This window comes from Sinocyclocheilus anshuiensis, unplaced genomic scaffold, assembly GCF_001515605.1.
Source record: "Sinocyclocheilus anshuiensis isolate Anshui unplaced genomic scaffold, SAMN03320099.WGS_v1.1 scaffold1572, whole genome shotgun sequence".
NCBI classification, from domain to species: domain Eukaryota; kingdom Metazoa; phylum Chordata; class Actinopteri; order Cypriniformes; family Cyprinidae; genus Sinocyclocheilus; species Sinocyclocheilus anshuiensis.
The window spans coordinates 191,374-208,076 of NW_015555807.1; positions in this window are offsets into that span (position 1 = coordinate 191,374).

Here is a 16,703-nt window from a genome sequence, read left to right on the forward strand (position 1 = left end):
CACTAACTAAAGGTGCCGCCTAAAGGTGCTAATGGTGCATCCTTGTGCAAAAAAAAAAAAATTCCGTTGTCTATTGTCAATAGAGATGTATGAAGCAGAGCTCACACAAGGCACTTTCGAAGCAATCAGCTTTCTGTTTGTAACCACTGCAAATTAATGTGGCCAACTTGAACCCAATGTGAAATCTGCTTAAGGAAATCTTTTGCCCTCAAACGAAATTGCTGATATTCCAGTTAAAATAACTCAAGTTTTACCACGAAAACTCAAAAGTAAATGTGATCATACCTTATGATCGTGCCAATGAAAACTAAGACAACATTTTGCATTGAGTAATGTGGAAGTCAAGCAAATGATGCATCATTTTCATTTTTAAGTAGACTATCCCTTTAAATACATCTCATGCTGATCATTTAAAGAAACAGTTCACCCAAAAATTATTTTTCTAATGTCATTCCAAACCTGCAGTTATTATTTTTGTGGCACACAAAATATCAGTTTTTTTTTAGAACATACAGACATTTTTGGGTGAACCATTATTTTAAGCATAGTGGTTTAGCTCATTTTCCCCTTCATCTCTCCAGCTCATTAAAACCTGTGTGATGAATGTGAGAAGACTGTTAGTACATGTTCCTATCAGAGCCAGTGTAATGGAGCAGCGAGAGCCAGATGACTGTCTGTCTCTGCGTGTGGAGGAACCCAGCTGTGGCTTCCTCTAGTGCTCTGCCATAACTTCAATCTGAATGATGCCAAATAGAGCCCTTAAACTAATAGTGGTATTGTTTTGTCTCCTGCCTCATCTGTTTTCTCACTATGAACTGAGTCTTTTTAATTTAGGCTTTAGAATTTATAGTGATATTAATTTGTGTATATTTAGTGTATTAGTAAATAAATGTGCCATAAAGGGTGAAGGTCAACCCCCCTCTATCGATTGACCTTTAGCATCTCCTCCTCCTGCACACCATACACCCTACCTGTGTCTTTTTTAAAGTAATGCAAATGCTTAACATTTGCTCTGTGTTCTACTCGCCCTCATCTTAATCACTGTTTCCTCAACATGTCCCTCTGTGCCCTCCATGCATGTAACATACCCTCCCCCTCTTTTTTCTGACCTAGATTTAGCAGTTGATCCAGACTGGAAGGTTAACCCCTAGAGGGAGCACCTTGTCAGCCCTCCACCCCATCAGTTCACACACAAAGGGCACCCTTTGTCACTTCACATTTCCAGGCTTTCCTTGCCTTACTGTCGGCTCCATTGTAATGGTCACTCTGCCATCAGGCCTCAGTCTCACCTTTGGCCCAAGCGCAGGTATTGAAATCCTCTCAAAATCTTTGGTCCAAAATGATTCAAAATCTTAAAATTCAAGATTTGAAATTAACGGCCTGTTGTTGAGAGATTAGGGTGAATGTGAAATTTAAAGGGGCCATATGACGTTGCTAAAAAGAACATTATGTTGTGTATTTGGTGTAATGCAATGTGTTTATAATTACTGATTATAATGACTTATACTGTCTTTTTACACGTTGCTTTGCGTATCGCGCTGCGTAAACATAAAACCATGTCTGGAGAAAAGACAAACAACAAGTGCTACTCTACACTGTTCAAAACTCGCTTTTGAATCCTCAATGGCAAATTCCTTAAATATAAAAAACGTACTTACAGGCTGTGAGTCAGAAGCACCAGACTGTCCGGAACGGCTGGCAGGTTAGAGTGAGCGGCGGTTGGCGGGCTTGAGAATGGCGCGGCCGGCGGATTCGACGAAGGAGCGGCACCCCTTTAAAAAAAAAGACACTTACTTCATTTCTGTCATTATTGCAGACGATTCATTAGAGCGCGTATGTTTTTGTTATCTTTGCTCAAAATGAAATAACTTCCTCTGAAATCATCTAAAAAGATCTGTTCATATTCAAATATTTCATTTCTGTGTGTATTGGGGGGTCTGAGTTGTACTGCAATTCTGTGATATCAGTTTTGAGTCAGAACTTATTCAAATGGATTCATCCACCTTGAAACTGAAAATCATGCATATGTATTTTGTTATGATTTCAGACATTCTGATTAGCAGTACAGTTTTTAATGTTTTTGAAAGAAGTCTCTTATGCTCACCAATTTATTTGATCAAAAATACAGTAGTACAGTACTGTACATTTTTATTACAAAAATAACTGTTTTCTATTGTAATATATTTTAAAATGTAATTTATTCCTGGGAATTTTCAGCTGCCATTACTCCAGTCTTCACTTTCATATGATCCTTAAGATATTCATATGTTGATTTGGTGCTGAAGTAATATTTCGTCTTATTATCAATGATAACAATGCTTGTTTAATATTTGCTTCTTAATGTTTTTGGAAAAACCATGAATAGAAAGTTCAAAAGAACATCTTTGAATTGAAATATGACTTTTTTGTAACCTTATAAAGGTTTTTACTGTCACTTTTGATCAATTCAATGCATTCTTGCTTAATATATTACTGACCCCAAGACAGAATCACCTCAGACAGAATTACCTCAGAAATCAACCTCAATCAGGACAATTTCGCAATGCATGGTGACAAACAGGTGTTTAGTAAAGTATAGCAGTGGTTTCTGTTGCTATTCAGTATAGAAGGGAAAAAAAATCAAAAAGGCCCTTTACCCATGATACTCTACAAAGATGTGGCTATGGAAATGTTATGAAATCACTGAAATATTTACCTGTTGCTTGGTTGAATAAGGACTTTTCTGTTCACAACACACAGATCTCTCTCAGCTTTTCACCTCTACTGAACTAGCTTACTGAGCCACTTTCAGAACAGCTTTAAAAGGAGCTTGCTTGCCGTGTATGTAACACACAGCGTGAGTGAATGGTGCCAGGGCGTGAGTGCTAGTGACAGGAGAGCTTAGGTTGGTTATGGTCCTCCCAGGGGTCAGCATCCATCATGCACCGGACCATAATGCTGCTGATGAGAGAAAGACCACCCTGCAGGCCTGCAGTCCCTCGAGGAGTGGGCATTCAGCGTCAACATAACCTGAGCCGACAGACACAAACACACACAAAAGCAAGAACATGTACACTCACATACACATGGACAGGAATCTGACACATACAGACACACAAGCACAAAGACACACACATATCAAAACACACACTGCAAGATTAGTACAACATTACATGACACAGACACGTATAGGTTTCTCACTAAAGAAAGCACTGAAAAGTACACTTTAAAATAGTATTCTATGACCACACACACACACACACACACATTTCCATGTTTTATGGAGACATTCCATAGGCGTAATGGTTTTTATACTGTACAAACTGTATTTTCTATTGCCCTACACCTAAACCTACCCCTCACAGGAAACTTTCTGCATTTTTAGATTTTCAAAAACTTTCATTCTGTATGATTTATAAGCTTGTTTCCTCATGGCGACCTAAACAAATGTCCCCACAAGGTCAAAATTTACTGGTATTACTATCCTTGTGGAGATATTTGGTCCCCATAACGTGATAAATACCAGGTACACACACACACACACACACACACACACACAGACACACTCCTACACTGACAATTCAAAATGACACCCCTACTCTTTAATATTACAATTTTCCACATTTTAGAATAACAGTAAAGTCATTTAAAACTATAAAATAACACACATGAAAGTATGAGAATTACATAGTGACTAAAAATGTTCAATTAAAATTTCTGCATTATACTTAAGATATAAGATGTATAAGAAGAAATATGTATTACTATTATTATTATCATTATTATAAATGTCATTTTTGCAAAAAAAAGCATGCAAAAAAGTTTTGCAAAGAAATGTGAATGTATAATAATAATAATAATATATAAATATTGACTCAAATGAATGATTTTAATATTATTCTTTTTAAAATTATTTTCAGTTTTGTAAAGACATTGTAAACAATAATAATAATAATAATAGTAATAAATACAGATTAAAAGTAAGTATTATTATTTTATTTTTATATTAACATTATCATTCTAAACGTTCCTTTTTTGTTTTTTGTTTTTCTAAAGAAATTTGTACAGTTAATAACATATTTTGAAATATATTTCATATATTCGGCAAAACAAATTTCAGACTTAATGAGAAACAAATTCAGCCAAGTGTGTCCCAATTTTTGACTGGTATTGTGGTATTGAAAGATCATGCTCATCATAAGCAAGACATCAGATTCACTCATGCACTTGTCAGCACTGTCTGTGGAGCTTGCAGTCTGGTCTCAAGCAAACTAACAGCCCTCAAATTAGCACAGTCTTTCCTCACCTTCCCTCAGCACAGCTGCCGTGTGTTAAGCAGAAGGATGCAGACTCCCTGCCAGCGCCTTCTTCAGGTGTGCTGTACATCTGAGGTGCTGCAAAACACACCTCCGTCGGAATTCCCATGAGGATCTGTAAATATGTCATGTCAAAGCAGCAACAGAACACATAATTAGACTGATAAGCTCATCAAGTGTGATTAGGCCTCATACACAGAACTGACATTTACTTTAATAATAATCTATTTGTTTTTGTTTGTTTTACATCTTGTTAACCTCCAATGGATCTTTTAATTGCTAATGGACTGATTTCTCCAGAAACTTCTGACCTGGGAATATGGGTGGTTAAAAAATGCTTTAATATATAACATATAAATATATTTACTCATATTTTTTCATAATTTAAAAAAAATCATTAAACTTCAAATATATTGTATTTTTTATATGTATAATCAGTGATGTACCGTTAACTGATTTATGTTGTACACTGTAAAAAGTATTTTTTCAAAGTTAATAAAACAAACATTTTTGGAGTATGTTTTACAAGAACTTCCATAGTCTCTACTTCAGAATTTCATATTTAATTTGATGTTTTACTTGTTGTTACTTGTAATTATTTGCTAAATTTAACTAGCAATTTCTGAGTCAAAACTGTTTCTACCAACATTTTTTCAGTGTAATATCGTTCATAAGCCTTTATGAGACAAAACAACAAATTTAAGTATATTTAGGGTTTTCAAACGATTTTTTTCTTTTGCTTCAAATTAAAGTCTGTAATGTGATTTTCTTGGTTCTCTGATTTGCTTGGTTCTTTAGTCCAAACTCTTAAATGAAGGATTATTTTAAATGCCTACAGTATATGGAGAAAATTAATGGAAATACTGAAAAAAATAATGAGGCAACCTATTTGAGGAAACCTTCATGGTTCCTACATTTTCTCATTTTGTGATTTATCATTATTATTTATCAAAATGACACCCCATATATCACATTTTAGAAGTCATTCTCAAGTAAAACAAGAAATATTTATCCATTAGTATTATTATTATTTAACATTATAATTATTACTGTAAATGTAATTTGTATTTACAAGTTTAGTTTTGCAAACAAATTTGTATGTATAATTTTTATAATCATAATAATGATGATGATAATAATATAATTATAATATTATTACTATATAATAAAATGTTAATTATTTTTACTATTATTATTATTCATAACAATACACTGCATAGCAGGCTAAGTCTTATTGACAGTATTTCCTATGATGGTCAGATCTGTAATACGTGTGACATCAAAGGTCATTCTGTCTGATGGTACTTCTCAGTATTCCAGCCATCAGCAATACAATTCTATGATTGCATCACCTTTATTCTTATGAACAACAATGGAGTTCTTGGTAAAGGCTGCTCTATAGTGTAATTCAAAAGTAAAACCAAACCAGTTGACCTGACAAGTCAAGCTTCGGCACTGAATATTGACCCAGCATGCCTGTACTTATCACTACCCCGTAGGATCCCTTAACAGGGTCTTGACCCTCTTAATTTACACCCACTGCCAAACAGTCTGCCAGCAGCCAGCATTTTAACCTCCTGAACCCTGCATTGCAAGAAATACATGACCAGAGCATTCTCTTAGCCATGATCATGTAATCAACAATAAACAAAATTACGAAAATATATAAAATACTGAATTTGACAAATATACTTTAACTTATTTATTAGTTTTATTTGATGCATTTTGTGAGGACACTAAAAATAACCCTCAAAAAATGCCATAAATATGTCTACGTGGTGGTTATCGATCATAACACGCACTAAGGCGTCTATGGAAAATTGGCCGCAGCACTATTACAACCCTAATTAAGCTTGCTTACGAGACAAGAAAGGCGAGCATGTGTGTTTGTGTGTTGTAAAGCAGAGTAGCTGAAGGGGTTAGTAGGCAGGGGAGCTGAAAGGAAACACCGTCGTGTTGATCTTTAGGAATGCAGCATGCCAGAGGCCTGGCTCGGCTGGCACCAAACCCAAATACCTTGCCCACCCCTCTTCCTGTGCCCGTTCCCTTTCTTCCTCGTCTCTCCAGAGCGCCAGTGCTACACTCCTTCTCCCAAACTGCTGCCCCCCACCCCCCTGTGAAATGGGAGAGCCCTCGTCTCGACTTCCTCTGACAAGATCAGCAACCACCCTCCCCCCAGCAGAATTACTGCCCTGGCATTGCTGTTGCTGGCCGGCTGTCACAACTGGCCGGCCAGAATAGCTCTGTGACGTCTGCTGAGTTACTAGAAAATTGAACTCTCCCAAGAACCCCGGGAACAAGGATACGTAAACGGACCAAATGTATCTGTCCACTTGTGGCCGCGCAGTCTCTGACACAGACACAGCTGTCCAGGTGCACTAGGGTCAAAATACACACAGAGACACACATGCACAGTGTTACATGATGATTCGGTGGCGTTTCTACTTTAATAGAAGGTTATGTGTTTGGTGGTGGCAACCTAAATATCTATGTATGAGTACAAAAGACATGCACAAGTGATGACACGTTTAACGGCAAAAAAGGGGATCTGGTTTCATCAGCCATGTTTTGCTGTGCAATTAATGACAGTGAATGTTATTAATAATAATAATAATAATAATAATACATTTATTACATAATAACACATGTACAAAAATAACATGCTTTTTGTGTATTTTAATGAGTGTGAATGTTTAATAAAATATATACATTATGTATGTATGTATAGAGAGAGAGATTTTTCTGATATTATATTATTGTGTTTACTTTTAATATACACTGTAACACATATTGGTTGGTGTACGTTTTACAAGAAAATCTTTCTACTTCAAAATTTCTTGTTTAATTCAGTGTGTAAACTGCCAGTTCTTTATAATTGATTGTGAAATTTACTAGCAATTTCTGAGTGAAAATTGTTTCTACAACATATTTTTTTTTAGTGTAGCCTACGTTAAGAACTGACCAAGGATTAATTTACGGATGAAAATTAGCCTTTAAGGCTAAACGGGACATCACGATATCAAAGAGTTTAATATCTCGCGCATTTATGAATGATCGCAGGTAGACAGTCCACAGAAACATTTAATCCACTAGCTGATTGTTTGATCGGGAAAACGAAGGTCTGCAAGTTAACGAATGTAAGTAGATGGACAAGTGCAGCCTGCAAACAAGCGTCATGTTTGTTTACCTGTCTATCACCTGAAAAAAAAAGTTAGGCCTATATAAATTTTCCCAAGTTTAATAAGCAGTAGTGCAGCCTTTTTGTCAGCGTAATTACAGTAAGTTAGGTAATTGATTACTGATCAGCGCAACATGAAATGCTGACCTCTTCAAGATGGCGGTGGCATATCCGTTTCAGCTAGCCTATCTTTTATTCATTTGCACTTAAAGGAGAAATGTGTAAATTTTTCAACATTAAAAAAAATGTTATGTAGCTATCCAAATGGGGACATTCCATAAACTGTGTTTTTATATACAACTATAGTTATAAATAGCCTACTATTACCTAACCCTAAAATTGTATGCATTTGTACAATTTAAAAAAACAAAACTTTCTTTTCTTTATGTTTTACAAATAAATAATAATACCATTTTTGCAAATGAGTACATTCTCAAAATGAGGTTTTTATCAGATTTAGCTCATTTCTGAGTACAATTTGTTCCCAAAATATGGTAAAGTAGGTTCAAAGACACACCAAACTACCTGTAATCCTTTCAAATACATCACAAAACATCATTACAAACCAAAAAAAGTATGGTTCTAACCATCTTTATGAGTACTGATAACGCTCAAGGCCATATGACCTACAATATGTGACTAACTGAGTTTTATGAAACATAATATCGCTCTCTACAAAAACACTTCAACAGACCATCTGATAAACTTTCACTTTCAACTTTGAAAGTACATTCTGAACACATGGAATCCAAAAGACGGTCTGACCTCAACATGCTTCACATAAAGATCCTCACAACAAAAGCGAAACGCTCTTTTAGAGCATCTGAAGGAGCGTGACACTGGAGCTCAGCTCTGTGTCAGAAGGAATGATGCATGTTGACTGTAGCCCTGCGTTTGTCAGTCGAGGTGTCTGTCGTAAAATTGCCAAAGCCAGCAGATTGACACTCACTAGCAGGCCGCTGAGAGCCATTGCCCGGGGAAGCAGCGCAGAGAGACCATATCCCACTAAAAATAAATGATTCAAATGATTGGTACTGATAAAACCGGATGAATTAGAAATAGAAGAGAGCTCAGGCAAGACCTCTGGTTGGCAAGCTGTTGTCACATGAAAGGCCGCTTAAAGCCTCCATGACACCCACCACCCCCAGCCTCTTAGCGCTGGTGTCGGCCACCCTCAAGCTGAGCCCGCTCTTCCTGCTGCCACTCACAGGCACACAAATACTGTAAATTATGCACGCCCACACACATACACATACACATCAATGTCTGCTTCATGCCACAGCTTAAAAGCAGGAGTGACCAAGGCCAAATCCTAGAGGGTGAATTGAGTAACACACCCCTCGTACACGCATTTGCCTTCGCACTCCGAGCATACGCCATCATGAACGTCCTGCCCTGGTCTTTATGCCTAAGTCCTTTGCACTTTATATGGCTTCACAGGCAGAAAGGGCACCTGTCCATCACTGCATTTGTTCACCATCCCTAAATTAAGTCATTCATCATTATGCATGTCTTAGTCTGTCAATCATTCAATCAATTGGAAGATTATTACAGTAATTTAAGAATCAGGCCCCCCAGCACAGAAAGTAGAATGAGATGAAAGAAACTTTGAAACTTTTTGTGAATGGTATTATTTATTTTGCATATATTTGTATATATATTTAATAAATTATTCATTATTTTTAGTATGCATATTTATGTATTTATTGTTTGTTTGTTTAGAGCATTTACTTGTTTAGAGATTCAAAATCAATAACTTATTGGTTCAGCTTGGTATTCCTCAACTCAACTTTTCACTAGTTAGCAATATTCACTTAAAGGGATGGTTCAACCAAAAATTACAATTTTGTGATTAATTACTCACCTTCATGTCGATACAATTACAAATGGGAAAATTCCGTAGAGTTCTATTGTTTCATATATAACTATTTATAAATATTATAACCTAACCCTAAAATAAATCTTGACAATAACAAAAAAATAAAAAACTTTTTACAACAATTTTATTTATTTGTATAACATCCCCAAAATTACATTTTGAGAGGTTTTGTCAGATTTATCACACTTCTGGATACAAATGTATGGTTAAGTAAAATCAATATACTATACTCTAAAAAATGCTGGGTTAAATACAACCCAGTGCTGGGTAAAATAGGGACAAACCCAGCAATTGGGTTGTTTTGACCCAGCGGTTGGGTTCAAAACAACCCAATAGCTGGGTTTGTCCCTTTTTAACCCAGCGCTGGGTTATATTTAACCCAGCATTTTTTTAGAATGTAGTTTGAAGAATGCTGGTAATCACACAGTTGTTGAATTAGTGTGTTACTCAAATTATGACAGAAATGTCATTTTTGGGTGAACTATTCCTTTAAAGTTTTCGTTTTAGTTAGGGTGCGGCCTTAGAAAGCTTCTGTAAAAGACTTTAATTCATTTAATTTAGTTTTTATTGGATACTATTATTATATATGAAATAATTCAATTTAATATGTATTATTAAATGTAATTGTAGACTAACTCAGAGATACGGCAAGACTAAATAATGTGTTGAACAAATCACAAAAGCAACACAAAGAAAAAGGCAGAAGAGAAAGAACAGAAGAAGACACGTTTCATTACAGGATATGCTCCCTTTTTCTGAGCCCCTAAATGCATCTGTGTGCTCTCTGAAGGTCCGTTTTCCCACAGTGATCCTTCCTGGATGTGGACTAAATATCCTGCACCCACCCTGCCAAAGTGTTTCTGATCCAGTCCAAATGTGGCAGGCTTCAAACCTGTGCCAAGTGTGTCACCATCAAAGGTCAGAAGCTACACTGAAACTAAAGTCCAGGGGCACAACAGGAAAACAATGACCGCAGCCACCCTCAGTTGCTCATAAATCTGTCAAAATTTGTAATAATTTTGGGGGTAAAAAAAAAAATGTAAATGCTTTATTTACACAGTAATATTACATGTAGTGATTTTTTGTACTTTTTCACATTCTGAGTTAGTGATGAAAATTGTTCAGAGCCGAAACTCTTAAACCTTATATCATGTATAAATTATTATAACAATTATAAAGGGATGGATTTTTTTTACAGAATATTTCTTACATAAATTCTTGTAGCCATACTCTTTATTAGCCTTTGTTTATACAGTTAATAAATAAATTAATTCATTTACTTAAACAAACAAATAGCTATGCAAAGTGTCTGTCAATTTACAGTAAACTGTCTTTATCGGTCAAATCATTCCTGTTTTCATTCCATTTACGACTTCCCTTTAACCTGTCATATGCCTGTCAAAGCAGAGAGAGTGAGATGTATTTCACTTCAGCTCACCATCTGTGTTGTCCACTCAATGCTACCAGCCGAGTAAATCTTCCTATATGGATATTTTATATGCATATTATGTGATATTAATATATTCTTTTAAAAACTATTCAGTAAGTGCAATATGCACAATATTATGCAATACAATATTAATATAATCACATTTATGATAATTTATAATATATAATTTCATTAAGTGAAGCAAATAGGTGATGAGAAGAAAATGCCAAGAAACCAGATGCATTAGCCTTGTTTGTGTGTGTGTGTGTGTGTGTGTGTGTGTGTGTGTGTGTGTGTGTTCCTCAGGTATAAAAATATTTATTTTATTGAAAAAATGTTATGAGTGACTATCATGAGGTAGAAAATTATTAAATGTTAACTGACTGAAAGGAAAGCTGCATCAGAAGTATATTTTGAAAGCCAATCTGCTTTTATTTGCCTAAGAGCTTGTATTACTCAGATTGCCCAATTTCCACTTTTTATGTGCCTTTAGTTCTATCCTTACCTACATTTGCTTGTACATTGCCCAACAACAATCCATTTCTGCTCTACAAGCACTGATGTCTTTTTCCACACTATCTCTATGTCCTGGTTTCCTCCTGTCACTCCCTCCCTGCATGTATTAAGATACAAAACTCTTCCTGCTCATATTGCCTTGTTACAGTCCATATACAAAAGTGGATTTAATGGGCTTTTGCAGTGATTTATGTGTCTGCTCACCAACGCAAATGAGACTTGACACTGGCCCACATACTTTTTCCAGGCTACGAGCCAACAGATACAGATAGAGACACACTATTGCTCATTCATGATTTCAGTCAGAGCAGACGCGGTGGGGCACGACAGATCTCTCATGCGGTTTTTAACATCTTTAAGAGTCAGCTTTCTCCAAGCAGCCCTGCTGGTCGGTTCCCAAGAGGCTGATGATTCTGCATGCAATGACCCCTGTCTGACAGTAGACATGACAGTGGTGATGATTTCTTAATGTTCGCCAAGTGGGTGACAGTGGGGGGCCCATTTCTGACATTAAGGAGTGATGGAGGGGAAAGTGGATTGTACGGTCCTTCGGCCAATAAGAGGAAGCCATGCTTTGGGGGGCGATCATTTGGGGCCTGCGGAGCAAGCCAGAGGAATGCGGGAGAGCACAGCTGTCTTCTTCTGTCAAATGCAGACCCTAAACTGTCTGAAGAATAGATAAGCTTGGCATTTCGTCTGCAGGACCCCTCCTCACCTTCTCAGGCCAGATACTACAGTTCTACATGTTCAGGGTGTGCTAAGCATTTCTCATCATTCACTGGAGCAGCATTCCTGATGAAATGCTGAAATGACATGAAAATGTGCAGTTGTTTCCTTTAAGTCAGTGTAATTTGCCTTTGAAAACACATTTTACTTTTATAATCTAACAGAGTTTTGAGTGAAGTATAAGATTGAATAAATGTTGGCTAAAAACAGTCTCTAAACAGCTATTTGGCTATTGCTTAACATTATTCAGTAACCTGCATGTGTAAGAGGGAGAATTAATTTTGAAGAAAGTTACTGTATTAGAGGAAGAAAAATAATTTTAGACCAAGTTATTGCATTTCAATTTTAGATAAAAAAAATATGAAGACAAATAACATTTAATCATTCATAATAAAGAAAATGCACACAAAAACAGGGATAGTTCGCACAAAAATGAAGATTCTGTCATCAAAATATCAGAATAAAATATCAAATAGTATAAGATTTACGGTATTACACACACACACACACAGCATTTTATTTTTTCATTATAGAATAGAAATAGAATAAAGTAAAATGTTACTTTATATATATATATATATTTTTTTTATATATATAATTTTATAATTTTATATAATGTTAAATTAAATAGATGTTACTACATGAAGAACATTTTAGTTTACAATTTTAGGTTACTTTTTTTAGGCCCTTTCCTAGAATCAGTATATATCAGCATCATAAAATGTTAAATCATTTTCATTTAACTTAAGTTATTTTTATTTTTTTAAGCAACTGCAAAAAGAAATTGTTCTTGACGGTTAGAACTGATACGCGCACACACACACACACACACACACACACACAAAATATTTTTATTAAGATTTCTCAGCTTTTTTTTTGCCTTCGAGAAGACTTGCAGTAGGAAAGGTCACGTCTGGAGCCCTGGATACATCTGCATGTGGGTCTCTCCTCCATGTTTAACCATGTACAACTTAGCACCTCAAGCTTGCACTCAGTCACTGCGTTTATGGAGGTGACACATGGTTCAGAGGCTGTTGGAGAATGCAAACCCCACAACAAGAGCAAGTGCGCATTCAAAAATGAATGTGCACGTGGAAAATCCCTTTTGATGGATGAGGCCGTCTTTATTGTTATGTTAAAAAATTAGGTGTCAACTCTCATTTTTAATGCAACGATCCACCACACGTGTCCTGTAAGACTTAAGGACATAAATCGCAAAATTGCTGATTGAAACACCTTATGGACATTGACAAGTCTTCTCCCGTTTCCAAGAGACTCAGCATTGATTACCAGCTAATTATAAACGAAGGAAGTGGCAGCTTGTTTGTTTCTAGGGTTGCAGTGGAATACATTTGCACTTCTCCAGGAGATCATGTGATATCGGGTGAGAATTCCGCAGAGCACTAAGTGCTACCTTCTCCGCTCTCTTCTTCTCCTTCACTCTAGTTGTCTGTCTCTCACTCCTCTAACGCTCTCTCTCTACACCTTTTAATTCTGCCGCCTTTCCAACGACCCCCCTGCCCGCGTTCACAGCCCCTGTAGGTGGTGCCTCCCAAAAGCCTTCTTTCACACCCAAAGTGGGGTTTGAAATAAACATATGTTGCGTTAATTAGGTCCCCGTGCCTGACAGGAAGGCCTAGTGTAAGGGCTGACTTGAAGAAACATATGCTGCTAAGTCTCTCTAATCAGAGCTATTCACACCGTGATTATTAGACATGTTATACTCATGTCCTCATCCAGCTCCCCATACAATGAACACCAGTCAAACAATATATTCTCTTTGGAGTTCATGATAAAATCACATATTAATTTAAGTATCACTATCTGAAAGTGTATAGTATGATATTGCTAATGGGATGACATGGAAATCAATTTTTTTCAACATCAAGATTTAGCTAAAATGTACATATTTGTGCGTATTTTTAGATGTTGCAAATGGTCACCAATTTTTATATTTTACTGGTTCATTTAAATAGTCCTGCGACGTGACAATGAATCTTTTAAATAATCAAATAAAACAATTAATGTATTCTGTCAATTAATATAAGCGCCTAAAAATAGAAGTATGTCACACCACAGGACTATTTTGACACATTGTTTTCCATACGCTAGCATACACAGAAGTCAAGTTTGAACTATAACTCTATGCTTATTAATAGGGAAATTCCTCTTTCTATTATGCGGATGTGTCATACTGCAGGACCGAAAGCATTTAAACATAAATATTACAAAATTAATTAGTGGTAGGATGCAAAGCTCAAGCTTGAAAATATTTTATTTACTTCCTGTTGGGGTCCTGATGAGCAACTTTTTCGAGGATCACCAAGAGATTGCCTATTTAGAAATGGATATTGTGAGTAAATCCAGAAGTCTTATTAATTTGTAACAAATTGTTTCATGTCTTGATTTATTCAGCAATATGAAATTCAATGATGACTAATTTTAAAGAATAGGCCAAAAATAGATAATGCTAATATATTTAAATCCACATTTATCATTTTGATACACTTCTGTATGTCAGTGTTCATAATGGTAACAGTCATCATTTAAATTTCTAAAGTACACTAAGAATAGATCATTTAATAAACAAAATGTGTGTTCTTTGCTGTCCATTACAAAATAAAACAGGCACTTTTAGGCTTGCAATGTTAATTATTTGTTTAATAAATTAGAGTAAAGTTCAAAATGAAGTAAATAGGAAAAGGAAGTGAGACTTGACATTTTACAAGAGCTGCTTTGACAACAAGGGTACCGCATATCATGACTGATGGAGTGCAGGCATGGTCTGGGTTCATCAGAGCATTAGGCACGCTCAGGTTTCCGCGGGGCCTTCGACTAGTCCCCTCCGTAACACTGAGACGAGAGTAATACGCTATTGTGGATAGAGAGAGCACACACTGAAACTATCACAGCTGCATATAGCTGAAGGTATATTGCTTAACAGATCATCGTTACTGATGGAAAATCTCAAATGTATAGATAAAACATTAGCACAGGATGAGTCAGAATAACACCTCACTACACTAACCCACCACATGAAAACTCTCAACCCCTGAAACTGCAGGAAGAAGTGTGATAAAGAAATCCAGCAATCTTTCACATCACTCTCTGATTGATCGTCAACTGAAAAGACATGATTTTAGGAGAGCCTGACTTTCAACACCAAACATATCTCACCAAATCTAAAATAAAGTCGGATCCTGGTCATATCATTCACATCGTACACCTGTCACTCTGACCACAGATATAAATATGACCTCATAAAAATCTGCTGCTATCGTTTACGCCTTGTACAATAGATAATAGTTTTACTGAGGGAACACCAACGCAATATTCAGAAAAGAAATTAATAATTTGATTGTCATATCCTCTCATGTTATTGCTACAATAAAAATGCTTTTACATATAGAGCTACATACAGAAACTGCTCCAAAGAAGAGTTGAGCTAATATAAAATCCCTCCTCCCACATACTGTGAACAGAGAACTGCCATACACCTGTGACAACTGCACCAACTAGATTTGAGAATGCGTGGCATTCAAAGCCGCTGCGTAAATGCTTAAAAGGCTGCCGGGCAGCGTGTTGCGTGTGAAGTGTGATTTCTTTAATTGCTGATACAGTAGATGAGGGCTGTTTGTGCGTACCATTTGTGTTCCGAAGGCCGTGGTGAACATCGCCTGCGGGAGATCAGCTTAACTAAGGCCTAAAAGGTACCTGTCACCCCCACAGGGCAGGTGGAGAGTATAACCGCTCGGCCTTGTGAACGTGTCACTGGGGACAATACGCCATCATCTGGGGTGTCAACACCAATGAGTTCAGCTGGTGACCTTGTGAGTTCACCTTGCTAGGAGAGACACAGGAAGTTGAATTAGAGAAATGACAGTGTGGAAAGGCAATTGTGTCATACCTGCACTGGGGGACACTGTGTGTGTGTGTGTGTGTGTGTGTGTGTGTGTGTGTGTGCGTGCGTGCGTGCGTGCGTGCGTGCGTTAAAGGTTTGCAGAAATAAACTGGAAAATAACAGTCTTGCAAAGTTAATCAATTATGAAATGACTTCAATTTCAGCTATAAGCAGCCCTACAGAAGACTAGAGTGTCATATTCAGCTTTAGTCAGTTCTGTGTTGATTCAGTTCAATAACAGTGTCAGTTTTGCAAAGAACACAATCGATTCAGCTATAAAGCAGAAGACAATAGTCATTATTCTGCTCGGTTTAGTTTGATGTAGACGTGCGTGCGTGCGTGCGTGCGTGTGTGTGTGTGTGTGTGAATGTGGGTGTTATATTTGGTTGAATGTTGGCTTGATGGGGTATTGTGATTTTCTTCGTTTACTATTTCACACTTTTCTATGAATGCACACTATTTTGTGCAAATGATGTGTACAGTGTGACTTAAATGCAACTGAACTAATAAAGTGAAAAGAAGACAGACTGTCAACAGAAGACTAACATTTTCACTTTACAACAAAGTAAAGAGAAAACTAAAACATTTTTAAATTGTAAATTGCTCATACAATTAAAAAAAATACATTTTCAAATACACTTCATTTTAAGACAATACATGTAATTTTATTTTTTTTTCAATTTTTTATTAAGTATTTTTAAAAAACAACATAAAGAAATTAAGCCACTACATATTCTTTGAAATTATGCTTTTTAAGTAAAAAATATTGCCTTTGTAGT